The sequence below is a fragment of the Gobio gobio genome (genome assembly GCF_949357685.1).
Source record: "Gobio gobio genome assembly, chromosome: 10".
NCBI lineage: Eukaryota > Metazoa > Chordata > Actinopteri > Cypriniformes > Gobionidae > Gobio > Gobio gobio.
This window is the reverse complement of record NC_137116.1, coordinates 15,146,701-15,158,091: the sequence shown is the minus strand read 5'-3', so window position 1 is coordinate 15,158,091 and position 11,391 is coordinate 15,146,701. Positions and strand designations below refer to the sequence as shown.

The 11,391-nt window shown below is 37.9% G+C and overlaps 1 long non-coding RNA gene across 1 annotated transcript; it reads left to right on the top strand.

The window, feature by feature from the left end:
- The first annotated feature begins 510 nt into the window (after positions 1-510).
- LOC307132105 lies at positions 511-9,789 on the top strand. Its single transcript, XR_013817261.1, has 6 exons — positions 511-625; positions 1,280-1,341; positions 1,440-1,576; positions 3,429-3,599; positions 6,016-6,114; positions 8,868-9,789. It is a non-coding gene; the product is annotated as an uncharacterized lncRNA (long non-coding RNA).
- The last annotated feature ends 1,602 nt before the right edge of the window (positions 9,790-11,391 follow it).

Sequence of the window (11,391 nt, the reverse complement as noted above, 5' to 3'; positions counted from 1 at the left end):
TGTTTAAGAATATGAATAAGCTCGACATGTAACTGGCGCGTTCCAATCGTGACGTCACAGGCGGCCGGGGTTTAGCGGGTCGCCAACTTTCACGCTCTGCTGCACAACTTAATCTCACCACAAACTGACAAACCTGCTTCTGATATTAAACAAAGTCTAAGCTTTTACATTTCTTGAAGTTTGCGAAATTCAAACAATAAATAGCGTTTTGGCGCTAATATGGCAGTTAAAGACTGAGTTGCGAATGTGAATGGCTTGATACTCATACTCATAGATGGTCAAATGACATACACCTAAACTATTTTTCAATAATAGGCTATTTATTGAAAATATTTTGGGACTAAATACTATTTGTGCTATAATTATGGTCCATTAATGACCACTTAAAATATTTTTCTTCTACACAATAAAAAACGTTGGGTTATTTTTTTAAACCCAACCGTTGGGTTACACATATTGGGTCAATATGTTGGGTTATTTTACAAAAATGTTGGGTCATTTTAACATCGTGGGGTTATTTTTAGTAATAACCCGGGTTTCCGCAGCGACGGTTCAAATTTTAACGGCGAAACGGCCAGTGATCGTCAACAGAAGAAGCTGCTGCTGCCTGATTATGATTTGAAAGGTAAGTCATATCTTTTTTTTTATGTGTAAGTTACAACTCTTATAACATTATGTATTGTGTACTGAAACGTTGAATATAGTCTAAAACTGAATAAAAAACGAAGTTCCCTTTAATCAGTTTTACTACTCTCGATTGGAAATAAACCCTAGCTATCCCAGTTAGTTCGCTAGCAGTAATACAGTAATTAAAACATTATTTTAGCGAAACTGTTTAAAAACTTACTATGGTGATAAAGTAAGTAACGTTAGGCCTAGTCTGAAATCGCGATCTAAAGCCGCGCGGAGCATTATCAGCTCAGCCCGGGCAGCGCGAGCTCAGACCCGGCCACACGACACCACAACAGCGCGGTGAGATCCAGGAGACGCCGCGTGTGAATTCGCCGAAATATATGTTGTGAGATGAATGAGTGCAGATATTCCCAACACCAATGGACAATTAGACTAGTTCACGACAGTTAGAATGTTTTCCAACCCACAAATTACCTAGTTTTACTGTAGTAACGCAAACTGCAACTTGTCAAATGAATATAGTCATGCATGTTACTATTAAATGTATTACAAGAGTAGTTAAAGCATCCAATTATAGTATTTATTCTTACAAAGCTTTTACAGTTTTTTCCTTTATTTTAAATGTGTTTTACTAAATGTGTTTTAGACAAATGGATTCATTTGTGAAGCAAAGACTACAACAATTGAACCTCTGCCATGTAATTAAAGGTGAGTAAGCTATTGAAATAAGTTGTACACAATTATTCGATTATTATAGTCTACTTTTCTGAAAATGTTTCTTTTTTCCCTGTTTGATTCTAATGCAGAGGAAGGAGTGGATGAAAGGTTTACGCTGCTTGATGACAGTGGTTCTTGACTCTAGTCCTGGAGGATCCCCACAATGTGGACGTCTTCATTATCTGACACACATTTCCGGTTTTGGAGTCTCTCTACTAACAAGCTGGTAAGTTAAATAAGATTAGATTGGCCAAATGTGCAGTGCTGGGGCTACTACAGAACCAGGGCTGGATTTCCCGAAACCTTCTTAACACTACGTCGTTCTTAAGTTATACCTTAAGGTGTATCTTATCGTTAATACGTGTTTCCCGAAGCAATCTTAGTTAAGAATACCTTCTGTAAGACGTTCGTAAGGTTGGTCTGGAGCACTCTTAGCTATGCCTTATCACTATTGACAGTTCATTCCGAGAGTGGCCACTGTTTCTTTACATCTCAGTCTTTACCAATATAATTCTGCTAATTTAAGTGTTTTCATGCAAATAATACTATAGACCCTTTACACATTTCCGGGTTTCTCAGAGCAGAAGTCGTCATAGTTGGATTAAATATTATAGCTGAGAATGAGAGAATACATTAAATATTTTTTTGTGTGCCCATAGCAAAAGAAAAACCGCCACAGTAGTGATTTAACAACTTTCAAAAAGAGGGGGAAAAATAGAGTGAGATTGATAACGGCAGTGAAAAGAGAGAAATATGTTAATTTTACCATCACTCCCATAGATGCTATTACTAAACACCCTCACAGCAGCAGGAACTTTTTATTGTAATTTGATGCAAAAGTAATAAAATACAAAGTATTAGTGTTATAAATGTACATATATTTTTTTAAAAATGAAAATACAAAAAACATTGCAGGATTTACGATATTGATGACCGTTAAAACGCGTCATCACAGTCTGTGAAAAGGGTCTATTGTCATTACACTGATGGCTGTTTGCTTTATAATTAGCCTATATTATCCAAAGGTATATCAGCTGGCAAACCTTTATGGAGTCTATTTAAAGGGAATGATTGTAGAGGGGACTTTGATTTACAACTATTTGCTGTATCGCTGCCATAGTTTGACCAAAGACGGCGGAGCCATTTCTATGTGCACTATTTCATCCGTGAAAACTTTACCATATCAAAAGCTGCAATTCAAAATTAATTTTATTAATTCAGCAGATTTTAGATCTTGTTGGTCCGACTTTGTCAAGACAAACCTGACGGAGCTCAGCCCTGATATTCAGCTGCTGTTGCTCTTCTCTTTCTTTCGCTTTTCTCCGCTGTAGCTGTTGATTATCTTTCGCGTTTTGCACCTTTATTGAGTAGGTCATCCAATAACAGAAATTAGTGATTTACCAATAATGTGATGTGGGCAATCAACTTTGCTTGTGGAGTAAATGAAGGCTATGGCAAAATATATTATGATAATATAAATGGCAGGATACGTCTGGGCATGAGAGGTTGCAGGTTCGCACAATCATTTCAAAATTATTTACAATATCCACGGTTGGATTTAGTTTGCAATTTGGATTATATTTATACGATCTCACGAGTCCTGATAAACGCAATTTCAACTATTTCTGAAGTGCTTCTATTATAAAGAACACTGCTTTCTCACATAATGCAGTTAAACAGCCCCTGCATAGAGTGAATAATCGATTTTTGAGCCATTGATAAACTGATTCAGCACCTGCTAACGTCAAACTTAAGAAGGTTTACCTTAAGCAACCTCCTAAAGTTTAGTTCGGGGAACACGTCTAGAAATGGGATACCTTTAGTTAAGTTATACCTTTAGTTAAGTTATACCTTTAGTTAAGTTATACCTTTAGTTAAGTTATACCTTTAGTTAAGTTATACCTTTAGTTAAGTTATACCTTTAGAGTCTTCGTAGCGCGATAAGAGACAACGTTATCGGGAAATGCAGCCCAGGCGGTTTGGGAAACAACCTGTTTATTACTTATGTATGTTTGTTTGTTTGTTTATTTTTTCAGCTGTCTTCCCTCTTTTTCATACAGTATGTTTTATTTCAATAGAGTATGAGTTGTCTGATGACTGACTGTAAGAAGCCCTCACAGCCAAGTGGAGGAGTTCATGAGACGTACAACACCTCAACAAACTGGAGTGCCTGGATTTGATCATCTGGAACTAAAACTATTGAAGAAATGAGTAGAGAACATCCCAGACTTCATGACTATCCTGGAATGGTCAGTTCAATGATGTTCATTGTAGGAAAGGCGTGTCTTATTTTGGAAAAATTGTTTGGTTGTGTCTAGGGATGCAACACTACAGTTAGTCCACGGTTCAATACACACCTCGGTTTTTAACCACGGTTTTCGGTTCGGTTTGGTTCTGATGGCTTGTCACATCAGTTTTTTGCTCTTCTATTCTTAGCCGACAGGAACAGCAAGAGGTTAAGGAGAAAAAAGACTATTTTTTTATTGCAATACTCTTTCTTTATTTTACTTAAAAGAATTGAAAAACCTTACTTAAACTTAAAACTTTTCTTAAAAAAAAACTTGTACACATTCCTAGTAAATAAAATAAATATATATAAAGATTTACACTGGCAGCTCAGAGCTGTACAGCAGCATTTGAGTATGAAATTGAATGAATGAATGTAAAAATAAAACACTTCACAGACTTCACTATAAAATATACACTGATTCTTATTAAAGCTACTGTATTAGTTTTTTCAGTCAAGAGCAGTGAGTGATGGGATATTTCACTCAAAAATGAAAATTCTGTCATAGAGAAATAAATACAGGTTTGGAACAATATTAGAGTGAGTAAATAATGACTAGGGCTGTAATCAACCAAAGAAAATCTTGGTCGACTGAAGTCCTGAAATTTTCGACTAAAAATCGACTAAAATAACGTTAGGAAAAAAAAAACTTAAATGAATAAGCTGCACACTGTGCGCAGTACTTGGTAGCCTTGTTGTCTCCCTAAATTAATTATAAATAAACATAAAAAACTAGTAGGCTATTTGCTGTATATTAAATAGTTTTTGAGCTGATTATTTTGCACTGAAATGAGTCTGACACACGAGTCTGTCGGCTCTGACAGCGTCGCATCGCATGCACCTGCGCAATATCATAGACTATGACTTCCGAAAATATAGCACTATGTGTTGTTAACTAGATATCATCACAAGAACTTTTGAGGAATATGCAACATAATTTAGACAATTGTTTTTGTCATATGTATAATAATAACTGACAGACACTCATTTCAGCCGCTCTGTGCAGCTCAAACATGAGCTCAGTCAGCTGAGCTCAGCTTCGCGGCTGAGACACGAATAGACTATTAACTTAAAGCTTTTACTCTTAAACACAAAAGGCACGTCCTCTTTAATAAAAAAGGAATATTTATTAAACAAGCCAGATCAAGAGCAGAAAAAACGCTCTCACAATTAAATAAATAATATACAAGAAAACTAGCCTTCTTCAATCTGTCTCTCTCGCCTGCGGGTTGGGCTAATCCAAAATAAGTGAAACAATGGGGGTGTTCTGAAGACAGACTGTTACCTGTGAAACAGGGGTGCTCTGAAAACACCCCCATTAGCAATTAGTGCTTTCCACCTGATGAAATGAACGCGGCGCGGCAAAACTAATGAAATTAACGTGGCTCGGCAAAACTGATGAAATGAACGCGGCAAAACTGACGGTACAGATCCACTAATAGCGCGGTGTTGTGACGCTTCCCCTCATGTGTATGTTGATGGGCGTTCCTCAAGTTTACCACTTTGGGTGTACGTTTGAGCCAGCGGGGAATGAAACACAAAGGACCAGTGAGAGACTTCTCTTCGCCAGTGGGTTGGGCTAATCCAAAAGAAGTGAAAACAATGGGGGTGTTCTGAAGGCAGACTGTTACCTGTGAAACAGGGGTGCTCTCAAAACACCCCCATTAGCAATTAGTGCTTTCCACCTGACGAAATGAACGCGGCGCGACAAAACTGATTAAATGAACGCAGCAAAACTGATTAAATGAACGCGGCAAAAAATCGACCAATCAGAATTTTGGTCGAGCCAGAACGTATCGACCAATAATCGACTAATCGACTGGGAGATTACAGCCCTAATAATGACATCATTTTATAGGTGAACTGTCCCTTTAAGGACAGCGTGTTCACTATAGGCTGCGCCGCTGTCAGTTTAAGACCTCTACACATCTAATATACAGACACGATTGCGATTTTACTTTCACTTTAGACATAACTGACTGTGTTTATGTTAACCTTGTGTGTATTTGACAGTATTAGCGCAGTAAGACGACTACTACAAATAATGCAAATACTGAACTTTGGTGATTGTGAATAACTCTAGTGTTCTGTGAGTATAACTCTACCACTAACGTGTGATGTGAATGTATGTCATGTTGTTCAGTATTGGGATGGAGGCAAATGATAGAATTTGTAGAAAAATAATTAATTCAATGCAAAACCGAAAAACCGCAATTCACAGGCGCGTATTGAACCGTGAATGCCGTACCGAACGGTTCAATATTATATTGAGAATTGTGGCATCCCTAGTTGTGTCTAAGTGCATATGAAATTAGGTCTACACACGTAGTATAAGTAAAAACTGTTTGTTCTTTTTCTGTAAACTTGTCTTTCAAAAGGTGATCATGGAGAACTTGCCTTTAAAACCCTTCCTGCCATCATCGCCATACCTCACAACTGGGAAAAAATGGTGTCCAACATATGCTGAAATTCAGCCTGTAAGTAAAAGCAACACTATCAAATTATCTTTGATAAAGTACACTGCATCATTTATTATTTCCTTTAGTGATTCTGCTTGTTAATGGGTTAGTTCACCCACATAATTAAAAAGGGATAGTTCATCCAAAAATTATCCCATAATTTACTCTCCCTCAAGTCCTCCTAGGTGTGTATGACATTCTTCTTTCAGACGAACACAATCAGAGCTATATTAAAGGGTTAGTTCACCCAAAAATGAAAATTCTGTCATTAATTACTTACCCTTGTAATCTTACCCTATGTCATCCTCAATAAACCCGTCTCCAGCGTGTTGCCTCCGATCATTCGAATATTGCACTTTAATAATTATTTAATCAACATCATCCTCAATAAACCCGTCTCCTGCGTGTTGCCTCCGATCATTCGAATATTGCACTTTAATAATTATTTAATCAACATCATCCTCAATAAACCCGTCTCCTGCGTGTTGCCTCCGATCATTCGAATATTGCACTTTAATAATTATTTAATCAACATCATCCTCAATAAACCCGTCCCCAGCATGTTGCCCCCGGTCCCTCGAATATTCTGATCTATTATGACCTCCGAGCTGTAAAACTGCCAGAATAATAATAATAATACGCTGTTTGTTAATTGGCCAGAGGAGAACTGCCCCCCCGACTGAGCCTGGTTTCTCCCAAGGTTTATTTTCCTCCATTCTGCTCCTGATGGGGTTTGGGTTTCCTTGCCACTGTTGCCTGTGGCTTGGCGTGCTCAGTTGGGGACACTACATGTTCAACTAAACATCGAAATAAATCTAAATAATAAACTAAATTAACCATTTAAACTAAATTACTGATCGAATTATTGATCTAAAGCCCACACTGTCACTGTATGATAATTGAAATGAACTGATGACATCAGCGTTTTTTCCAGAATGGCTGTACAGCTGAATAAAATTATGCTGCATTATTTTCCTGTTTAATACTGTAAAGCTGCTTTGAAACAATCTACATTGTTAAAAGCGCTATATAAATAAAGTTGACTTGACTTGACCCTCATGTCGTTGGACACCCGTCAGACCTCCGTTCATCTTCGGAACAGAAATTAAGATATTTTAGTTGAAATCTGATGCCTCTGAAAGTCCTCCATTGGCTCAATGGCACCGTTCACTCTCAAGACCCTTAAAAGACACTAAAGACGTCGTTACAAAGTGCGCAAAAAAAACCTAAATAACGACTTATATAGTGATGACGATTTCAAAACAAAGCATCATGAAGCTTCGAAGCGTTATGAATCACTGAGTCGATTCAGCAGTTTGAATCGCCAAATTTCAGCAGTTTGGCGGTTTGACACGCGATCCGAATCATCATTCGGCTCACTGATTCATAACGCTCTGAACCGCTGAATCGACTCACTGATTCATAACGCTCTGAACCGCTGAATCGACTCACTGATTCATAACGCTCTGAACCGCTGAATCGACTCACTGATTCATAACGCTCTGAACCGCTGAATCGACTCACTGATTCATAACGCTCTGAACCGCTGAATCGACTCACTGATTCATAACGCTCTGAACCGCTGAATCGACTCACTGATTCATAACGCTTCGAAGCTTCATGAGGCCGTGTTTTGAAATCGTCATCACTATATAAGTCATTATTTAGGGTTTTTTTGCGCACAGAAACTATTCTCGTCTTCATAAAGTTATTGTAGAGCCGCTGTAGTGAGATGGACTTTGTAACTTTAGTCTTTAGTGTCTTTTAAGGGTCTTGAGAGTGTAAAGTTGAGCCAATGGAGGCCTTTCAGAGCATCAGATTTACACTAAAATATCTTCATTTGTGTCTGAAGATGAACGGAGGTCTGACGGGTGTCCAACCACATGAGGCTCAGTCATTAATGACACAATTTACAGTTTTGGCTGAACTAACCCTTTAATAAATGTCCTAACTAATTCAAGCTTTTTAATGGCAGCCCAAAATTTGAAGACCAAAAAAGTGCATCCATCCATTATAAAAGTGCTCCACACGGCTCCGGGGGTTAATGAAGGCCTTCTGAACGAATCGATGGGGTTTTGTAAGAAAAATATCCATATTTAAAACGTTGTAGTCTAAAATAACTAACTTCCGACAGACTGCCTTCTGTATTCAACTTACACAGAAAGTGTAACGCCTCTCGCAGTTCAAAACGCTTACGCTACGTCCGACGTTATCGTCACGCTTTTTTCAGAAGTTGAATACAGAAGGTGGTCCACTGGAAGCTAGATATTTTAATTTATAACGTGTTAAATATGGATATTTTTCTCACACAAACCCACACCTAGGATGACCTGAGGGTGAGAAAATCATGGGCTAATTTTCCAAAACTGTAAGACTTTTGTTTTTCTTCGGACCACAAATGAAAATCTGTTTAAAGAAATCTGAGACATTTGGGTCCCTCCATTGACGGTCTACCACTTTCACGGCCCAGAACAGATATCGTTAAAGTAATCCATGTGACTCAAGTGGTTTAGCCTCAGTTTTACGAAGCAACACGAGAGTGTTAAAACAACATGACACAACAACATTTGCTCTCTCATCAACACAACACGCATGCATCACGGTGCTCTCGTGAACATGCATTGAAATTAATATTTTGTAAATGATGGTTAAGGGATAGGATATACTCAGTTTTTAATTCAGTACAGCACGGCTTCATTGTAACTTGTACGTATTAACACTGCTGATGTTGTCACATTGCATGCCAACTGAACTTTATTTATTCTTTTAAGGTTGAACTAACGTGGGGCATTAGCTGAACAGAGACGGGCCAGATCCTCATGACCTGATGCATGATGGGGACAAAGAGAACGCGCAGGTTCTCATTTTCAGTTGAACAGAAGACCTGATTTCAAGCACTGGATGTATGTTTCAGATTTGTTATACATCTATGACAAACTATCCCAAGAACTCTGCCCCCATTTGGGAGTTTTTGCAGCATACGAACATGAATATATCCAGAGGAGTTCCTTCAACACATTGCTGCCTCATTAAGAACTTTGATCATCGTCATTTCTATTTGTTTTGCTTAAGGTATATTTACAACACATCAATGTGTACAGTGCAGATTTTTTTTTATAAAGTTGTTTATTTCTGCAAGGATTTGATTTTATGAATTTGTGTATTCTGTCCAAATTTGTATAGGTTTTGAATTTAATATTACTATACACTTTTGTGTAGTTTTAAATTTAGTGTTCATTTGTGTTGTATGTACACATTTTATGTATGTTTACTCTTTGTACATTTGTGTAGGTTTTGAATATGTGCTGTTTGTACTTTTTTAATAGGTTTTGAATGTATTGTGTGTGTGTGTGTTTTGAATTTAATGTATACATTAAATGCTAGACTCCCAATATTTAGTTTGACATTTAAAATATATATTTTAAAACTTTTTTTAATACAAATAAATCTGTATTTGAAAATTTGTAATTTATTTATTTAAATAATGACATGAATAAAAATAAAAAGTTAACTCAACTGTTGGGTTACTTTTAACCCAACTGTTTTTTTAACCCAATGCATTTGCCGATTTTTGTACTTAACATGTTAATTATGCATGTAGTTGCTTTCTGTGAATTATATTCATAGCACAAATTTAGAAAATACAATTAATACTAATGCAATTAATGTCTAATAAAGGTTGGTTTAGCACTTAATTAATGACCTTTGATTTTCAGAGACTAATCTAAAGTGAGAACTATTTACACTTAATACGTTAACAAAGCGTAAAACAACATTATCTAACTCTTTACATATGAGCTAATCAAACAATGATGTGTTAATTACAGTGACAATGAATGAAAAACTCAACGTTTGTATACCAGTTAATATTTTAACAATTGTAGAGAGTACAATATATAACCGATTAATTAAAGGGTTAGTTCACCTAAAAATTTTAATTAGACCATGATTTACTCCCCCTTGTTAGGCACTGCTCCGATAAAAACGAGGTTGAGGATCCAAATGCAGCTTTATTTTAATGGATAATCCACACTCGTAGTCAACAAACAGGCAAGAGGTCATAACAGGGAATCAGTCCAATCAGACAAACGGAACAGGCAAGAAATCCAAAACCAAGAGACAAGTAACCAGGGAAAACGCTCAGAAATGCTGTGTGAACAAAACAAGACTTCGCAATGAATGACAGACATAGGCTAGGCAGCTGCCTCGCTGCCTTCTCAGACGATGACTCTGCAGGCAGCATTTTGTGCATGAAGGCATCTCGCGAAACTGATTTCGGACAGATTGTGGGATATCAAAGGCAGCGAGGGAGACATATCGACTGCCTTCAAAACTCGATCAGATGCTGGTATCGCAGGAGACAGGAAGTGAAGCTAACATTAGATTAGGGTTAGGGTTAGGGTTAGGGTTAGGTTAGGGTTAGGGTTAGGGTTAGGTTAGGGTTAGGGTTAGGGTTAGGGTTAGGGTTAGGGTTAGGTAATAGGCACTTTTGCGAAGTTGAGCCCCCCTGAGTTAGGGTTAGGGTTAGGGTTAGGTGAATGAAGATCCAGGATCCGATTCCCGAAGGATTCGGAAACGGTTGTGCACTGTCCAGAGTACCACTGGCCGCCACGAGTCCACACACATACACACAGAGAGATATATATCATTATTAAAAAATAAAATAGGGCTAAAATTGCCAGGGTTCAAATCAAGAGGGCTATATTAACAAGGGTTTAATTTTATAAAAAAACGAAGGTTAGGTTTTAGGCAGATGTGGTGAGGGGCATATAACTCCCGTCTATTTGGACATATATAACTCCCGTCTATTTGGACATAAGGAGACACTCGACGTCACAGGGGACGGAGAAAAAATTATGCGGCTCTTCAACATCACTCACACCAATGATGGAGGCCATTTTGACCAACTCGACGCCTATTTGGGCATGAAGAGAAAATTTTCCAAGGCTCTGCTACATCACCCACCTTTCAAATGATGGCAGCTGTACTCATTTTTACGGTCCCGTGTCATCCAGGCACACTCTCGCGACGCGTTTCGAACTTTCCCAAGGTTCTCATCAGGCGAATTGGGATGACAACTGTTTCTGTTCCCTCTCCAACTCCATAGTGGTAGAGGAAATCGATCCAAGATCCGATCCCCGAAGGAATCGGAAATGGTTATGCACTCTCCACCCAACCGCTGACCACTAAAGACGGCTACTGGACGAGACCAGATATATATCATTATTAAAAAATAAAATAGAGGGCTAAAATTGCCAGGGTTCAAATCAAGAGGGCTATATTAACGAGGGTTTA